Source organism: Triticum aestivum, chromosome 4D (assembly GCF_018294505.1).
Source record: "Triticum aestivum cultivar Chinese Spring chromosome 4D, IWGSC CS RefSeq v2.1, whole genome shotgun sequence".
In the NCBI taxonomy this organism is placed as follows: Eukaryota; Viridiplantae; Streptophyta; class Magnoliopsida; order Poales; family Poaceae; genus Triticum; species Triticum aestivum.
The window spans coordinates 349,471,433-349,478,748 of record NC_057805.1 but is presented as its reverse complement, the minus strand read 5'-3'; positions in this window follow the sequence as shown (position 1 = coordinate 349,478,748).

The window sequence follows — 7,316 nt, the reverse complement described above, 5'->3', positions numbered from 1 at the left end:
CGCCGCGGGTGTGGATGTTTGCTCCCTTTGCTGGGGGGCAAGGGAGGCGCAATCTTTTCAAGATGCAACTGCATCCCACACTTCTCTGGAGATAGAGCAATTCCAGAAAAGATGAACTGACGTTTCCAGATTTCTTCTGCAGAAATGGCAGAAGTAGGAGTTTGGCCATCCGCGGCGCTGTAGCCTATCGTTGCACCATAACCGATCCAAGTGGAACAGCCACGAGAAAATTTTGATCTTGGCAGGGGCCCATGCCTTCCAGATTGTGTTCTTCATGTGTGTGGGAGGGGTGCCAGTGAATTGTGTTTTATAAGCCGCACTGGTGGAGTAGATGCCATTGCCGCTCGCTGTCCATCTGATCTTGTCTTGCAGGTGCTCTGCTAGAGCTTGCCCTTGGTCTCTGATCAGTCTTGCAAGAGAGACTACGTCGGTCACTATATTTTCCCAGCTTTCATGCCGAACATCTCTGATCCACTGGTCATTTCTAAGTGCCTCCGCTACCGTCCTTGTCTTCTTTCTTGAGATTCTGTACAGGGCAGGGAAACAGTTGCAAAGAGGAGCGCCGCCCAGCCAATTGCATGTCCAGAACTTTGCGGTTTGCCCGTCCCCAATGACGACCCTGGTAGTCCTGGCAAAAAGGTTTTTGTCTTCCTGATCGCAGGGTGTGGGGAACTCCCTCCATGGTCTGTCCGGTTGCGCCCAGGACAGCCACAGCCATCTCAGACGAAGAGCTCTGCCGAAGTGATGTAGGTCTTGAATCCCTAATCCTCCATTCTCGATCGGCGAACAAATTGTGTTCCAGTTTACTTTGCACTTCCCTCCCGACAGCTCCTCTTCCTGCGCCTAGAGAAACTTGCGCCTCATCTTGTCTATTTCCTTGAGGAGTTTTTTTGGCATACGAAGAACAGTCATGGCGAAAGTTGGCATTGCAGATAGAACACTGCGTACCAGCACTCTTCTTCCGGCCATGTTCATTGACTTTCCCTTCCAGCCTGCTAGCCGTGATCTAATCCTATCTAAGATGAATTGGAGATGCACTATCCTAATTCTACCCGTGCAGATTGGTAGCCCTAGATACGTCATTGGGAAGCCTACCACCACTCCACCAAAATCTTGGAGAATATCGTCTAGGTTTAGGTTGTCACACCTAATTGGAGCAACCGTAGATTTCTCCTGGTTTAATCGCAGGCCAGTTGCTTCTCCGAAGAGGTGTAGGATGTTCAGAAGCTTTGATACTTCTTCTTTCACAGGGTTTGCGAAGATGACTGCGTCGTCGGCGTATAGACTAATTCTCATACTAGTTCCTCTACCTGGGAGGGGCGCCAGGGTGCCCTGGGCTGCAGCTGCCGCCAGCAGATGATGGAGAGGGTCGATCGCCAAGATAATCAACAAGGGGGATAGAGGGTCACCCTGCCGTAGCCCCTGGCGGTGGGAGATGGACGGCCCGTTGTCACCATTTAGTAAGCAAGAGGACGATGCCGTGGACAGCAGGAGTGATACCCAATCTCTCCATCTAGCACTGAAACCCAGGTGCTGAAGAAGCTCTAGGATGTATTCCCAGGAGACTGAATCGAAGGCTTTTGCGATATCTAATTTGAACAGCAGAGCAGGTTTTCTGTTCCTATGAAGAGCCTTTACGCATCCTTGGACGTAGAGGAAACTATCATGGATGCATTTTCCTTTCTGGAAAGCTGATTGCGCCAGAGAGAGTATCGTTGGAATTATCGCTGCTAGTCTCATCGACAGAACTTTTGTGATGAGTTTTACAACTGAGTTGATCAAACTGATCGGTCTGAAGTGCTTCACTTCAATTGCAGCCTCCTTTTTAGGCAGGAGAGATATGAACGCCTTGTTGATCTCATGAAAGTTTTCTCCCGCAAGGTGATAGAATTTCCTGAACACTTCCATAATATCTTCTTTGATGATGTTCCAGCTTGCTCTGAAGAATTGGCCGGTGAAACCGTCTGGCCCAGGAGCTTTTTCAGTCGGAGACGCCACGATCGCAGCCCAAACCTCGCCTTCCGTAAAGGGGTTGTCCAAACCTTGAGCTGGTATCCTTGGGAGCTGCAGTTCATTCCAATTCAAGGTGAAATGCCGTTGTCTTGATGTGCCTAGGGCCTCTGCGAAGTGCTCATGTATTTCTTCAGTTTTTGCTGCATGTTCAGTTACTATTGTTCCTTCTCTAGTTCTAAGCATGTGAATGTGGTTCTTCCTTCTTCTTGCATTGCATTTAGCATGAAAATTTTTTGTGCTAGCGTCCCTGCCCGAAGCCATGTCACCCTGGAAGCTTGCCTTTTTCTGGCCCTCTCAATCGCGGCAAGCCCCAGCACTTTGGTCTTCAGAAGCTTTCTGAGATTGAACTCTTCCGCCGTTAGAGCTCTTTTTTCCTGAGCAATGTCAAGCTGCAAAATGACCTCGTTTGCTATGTGGAACTGCAATTTTGTTTTGCTGAAAAGTGATCTGCTCCAGATTTTAAGATCCATTGCTACTCTCTGCATCTTAATCTTGATCCTGACAAAAGGGCAATCATGGTTGACAGGCCTCTCCCAGGCGTGCTGGACAGTTTCAGAGTAGTGTGGGTGTTGAGGCCAGAAATTTTCAAATCTGAATCTGGCCTTTCGTGGCTGACAATCTGCACGGGACATGATTAGGGGGCAATGATCAGAGAAGGAAGTTGATTCAGCGTGCAGCATGTAGCCATCATGCAGAATTTCCCAGTCTGGGTTGCAGAAGAATTTATCTATGCTGCACAGAGTTGGATTTTCTCTTTCGTTACTCCAGGTGAAACGCCGGTTTTTGCACTTGATCTCTCTCAGCCCTGCAAAATCAAGTGCTCTTCTGAATCTGCCCATCAATCTTCTATTCAGATGCTGATTGTTCTTGTCTCTTGCTTCATATATCATGTTGAAATCTCCGGTTATCAGCCAGGCTTGCCCTAATGGAGGCGCACAACTTGACATTTCCTGCAGAAAATCTTCTCTGATCCCGTCGTCATTTGGACCATAGACTGTGGTTAACCAGAACTGAATGTTCGTTCCCAGTTCCTTCACTTTGGCTGTGATTGTAAACCGTCCAATGGAGTGTGATTCGACCTCAACAATCTCTTTGTTCCAAAAAATGGCAGCTCCCCCTCTTGTGCCCATAGCAGGTAGCACTGCACAGCCTTGTAGCATTGGGCCGCCGATTTCCTTTGCTATACCTGTCGTCCACACTTCCACCTTCGTCTCTTGCAGCGTCAGGATTGCTGTCTTGAGCGTTGTGGCCACCTCACAGATCGCTGAGCGCTTAGTTGGAGCGTTGATGCCCCTAACGTTCCACGACATGATGCTGCAATTGTTACTAATCATGGGGACACAAAGATTTGCTCCGACGACTAACATTACTATTGCAGGAAACAAATTGTGAACAGTACACCACCACACTTGCCGGGGGGCGACGACGGCCACCAACAGGCCCAAAACCCCGTCGTCGTCTAACTAAGCATCCTACCTTGGAACTAAACATGGAATAAAAACCTAACTCTGAACTGGCGTGAAACCAGCCGTCGACGGAGACTACATGGAAACTAAACATGGAGGAAACTACTCAGCCGCCTTGGCTGCACCATCAGGGCCATGAGCTGCCGCTGCGATCTTCAGAGCGTTGACGTCGAGGTTTGTCAGCTTTGCAATGGTCTGAATGTCTGCATCCGTCAGCGGCTCGTTGAAGCGCTTGATCAGCCTTGCCGCGATCTCCGGGGTCATCTTGTCGCCTGGACCAAGCTCGCCGAGCTCCTTGACAAGACGAAGCGCCGCTCTCTGAGACACCGGGACAGTGGAGCTGGCCGCTGCTTGTCTTGCACTGCGCCTGGATGGAACAGAAACGGCCCTGGATTTGGGAGGAGCCGACGTGCGCTTCTGCTTCGGGGTGGTGAGCACTGGGGGCTGAATGTTGCTGAAGAGCTGCAGCGCCTCAGAATCCGCCTGAATCTTCATGTGGTTTACTCTCTCCGTGACCGCCTCCATGGCCTGGAGCTCGATCGTAGCAGTCGTGGGCTGTGTGACGCAGGGCATGACGTTGGGGAGCAGAGCAGTGGGCAGCATCGTCGGAGGAGACATCTGAGGAGATGTAGCGTCGTCGGAGTTGAAGTCGAGCGGGCTGGACAGAGCCTCCAGCATGGCGTTCTCGAACTCGAGCTGCATGCAGTCGGTGCGCGGGGGAGGCTCGAGCGTGCGTCCCGAGTCCGAGAAGGAGAAGAACTGCGCCACTGGGTCCTCTTCGGGTGGTGGTGGCAGAGCGCGCGGCTGGAGCGAAAGCGGAGGGGTCGCGCGGAGCAGAGACGCATCAGGGGCCGGTGGAGATGCACGCTCAACCGAGCGGCCCCGGCTGGAGCGTCGCTGACGTGATGCAGGGGTCCTGCTCCTGTGCCGTGGCGCCTCTGAGACCGGCATCTTGCTCTTGCCGGTCCTGCCACGGCCCAGGAGCGTGTCGCGCCAGGAGCGGCCTCCATGACTTCCATGGCCTTCATCGTCGTGGTCACGCCGGTCTCCCAAGATCGGGAAGCTGCTGCAGCCCCCGGAGGAAACGCGGGTGACACCGCGCCTGTTCTTGGACTGGCCATCTTCGACTCCCTCCACCCAGGTGCCCGAAACGGTCCGTGGCAACGGGCGGTCGTCTTCCTCTCCTGATGACGGAAGCCCGCTCTGGCCGGAGTGCGAAGATCGCGGCGAGAGCGGGGTCCAGTCCTCTACCCTATCTACGTGGATGAGGAGGTCGTAGCGGTGGACGTTCGGCGGCGGGGGCACGTTGAATTCCGGCGGGGAGAAGCCTAGGATCTGGTCGACGCGGCCTGCGCCGCGCTTGAGCACCCAGAGCCCCCTCTTCGTCGGGATGTGCGCGGCGTCCCACGCCCACAGCCAGCACGCGAACGTCTTGGTGTGGCCGCGCTCGTTGGTGCGGCTGTCGAGGCGGTCGATGCAGCCGAAGTCGCCGAAGGCCTTTTCCGCCCCCTCCAGGCTCCAAAGCTGCATGGGCAGGTCCTCGACGACGATGCGGACGTGGAGCGTGAGCTTGAGGATGGCCGCGTGATCGTCAGGGTTCCACGCGCGGATGAAGTACTTGCAGCCTTCAACCTTGAGGACGCCGCGACGGACGGCGTTGTCCCGGTGCGCCGGCAGGTCGAAGTGCACCAGGAAGGCCTCCGGGTGGTGCGCCGTCACCCGCAGCTGATGGGGCGGAGTGCGGAGCTGCTCGTCGAAGGCTTTCCCCACTGCCATGGGGGACATGGAGTGCGCGCAATCTGCCGCCGTGAGAGTCACCGCGTGCTGGCGCAGGATGTACTCCGCGTGCTCGATGGCCGGAGAGGAGACCACCATCTTGTTGCTCGAGCGTGGCCTTCTGGACGGGTCGGTGTGGTAGGAGCGCTCCATGGCCGCGGCGGGAGCAGGGATGGCCACGGCAGGGGAGGGGAGTGGCGGGTCGAAGCAGAGGCGCTCCCGCACCGGGATCCGGGGTTGAGGCGGACGGATTCTGGCGTGGACGGCCCCTCCTGGGCCGCCGTTGCGAGGGTTCCGCGGGCACTCTCGGCCGAAGTGACCTTGCAGCTCACAGATGATGCATCGGAGAGGATCACGACAATCTTTGCCGCGGTGGAGCTTGCTCAGGCAACGGAAACACTTGCCCTTGAAGCGGCTTAAAAAGGCCTCCCGCCCCTTGGAGGAGGTGCGCCCGCGAGACTGGTCCAAGCGGAGAGCCTGGCGGCGCGCGCCATTGCCCGACGTGCCCTCCCCAGTCCGCCGGTTTTTCCGCGATCTGACCGCCGTCCATCCCTCTTCTTCCTCGGAGTGGGAAATGCAGAGCTGACTTACCGGGGCGACTACTATGGATTTAAGGCGTTGCAGACCGTCGGGGAGGAGAGGCGCAGGCGTGCCCCGCGGTCCGAAGGGTGGAGCTGGGTTGGATGCCTCTCCCCGGAGCAGGATTCGCGGCAGAGCCGCCGGATCTGGAGACCGCGTGCTCGGGGAGGGGGCCAGCGGGCCGAGGCAGGGGACGGACCGCTGCGGTGAGGCCGCCCCGCGCCAGGCCGAGGACTGCCGCTCCTGCAACCGCTGGATCCGCGGCTGCGAGCCATCAAGGCGAGCGGGCTGGGTGGGTGGCCGCCGCGGCCGGAGCGGCCAGCGGCGCGGGGGGGGGGGGGGGGAGCGGGGAGCGTGAGTACTGCCAAGATTTTGGAATATGGACAGCTGCAGGCTTCCTAATTTTTTTTGCCTTTCTCTTTGGCCGGTGCTAGGCGTCATCCGGCTGATTTCTTCAGGAAATCTGTCGGGTAGGTGGCCGTCCGATCTATCCAGCCCAAGCCGTTCGATGGGTCAACGCTTCGTCGCTTCCTTCCTCCCCCGAGTTCGTCGGTCCATCGCTTTCTTCCTCCCGAGCACACGCAGCAGTTCGCTGCTACGTCGCCGACGGCAGCAAACGCCGGTGAGGGCTGCATCGCAGCACAAGGCAGCCCACGACGGATGTTACATCGCAGCACAGGTGGCCGGCGACGGATGTTGAATCGCAGCGCGCGGCGGCCATGGCGGATGTTAAGACGCACACGGTGATGACGGCGGAAGCTGCGAGCGGAGCGGGGGTTGTGCTTTGCAGCGCCGGAGACGATGGCGGATTTTGCGATGCAGTGCCGGCGGCGACAGGTGTGGCGACGCAGCACGCGGTGCCCATGGCGGAGGCGCCGGGACACCGCCGGCGAGCTCTCCATTGCAGCTCCGGCGAGATGCATCGCAGCTCTGAGACCTCCGTTGAGTGCTCCATTGCAGCGCCAGGAGCGGTGGCGAGCTCTCCATTGCAGCGGTGGGAGGGAGCGCCGACGAGCGCTCCATTGCAGCTCCGGCGAGATGCATCTCAGCCCCGAGACATCTTCAAAGCAACATTGCCGGAGTTGCAATGTCCCTGTCGGCCCACTCCCCGTGGTCACCGTCGCAGCGCTACTCCCACCATTGCAGCTCAGGCAGCCACGCCGTGCTCAAATCGCAGCTCGACGGCCATGCGCAGATGCTCCCCATCGCAGCAGCATCATCTACGACGGCCATGGCGGGCGGTGGTCGCGTGTCGAAGCTTTCCTCGACTCATGACACTGCGGTCGCTGCAGCGCAGCGGTGCCCCACGCAGCTGCAGCAGTCCGTCGCCTGGCGGGTGGAGGCGGGGGGGGGGGGAGTGTAAAGAGGAAGGAGCTCTCGCAGTAGGCATAGGAGAGAGAGAGGGATCTGTAGGAGGGATGCGTGAGTGCGAGGAAGACGACGCACCGACGCAGCGATAGGAAAGAAAAAATGAGCGGCCGT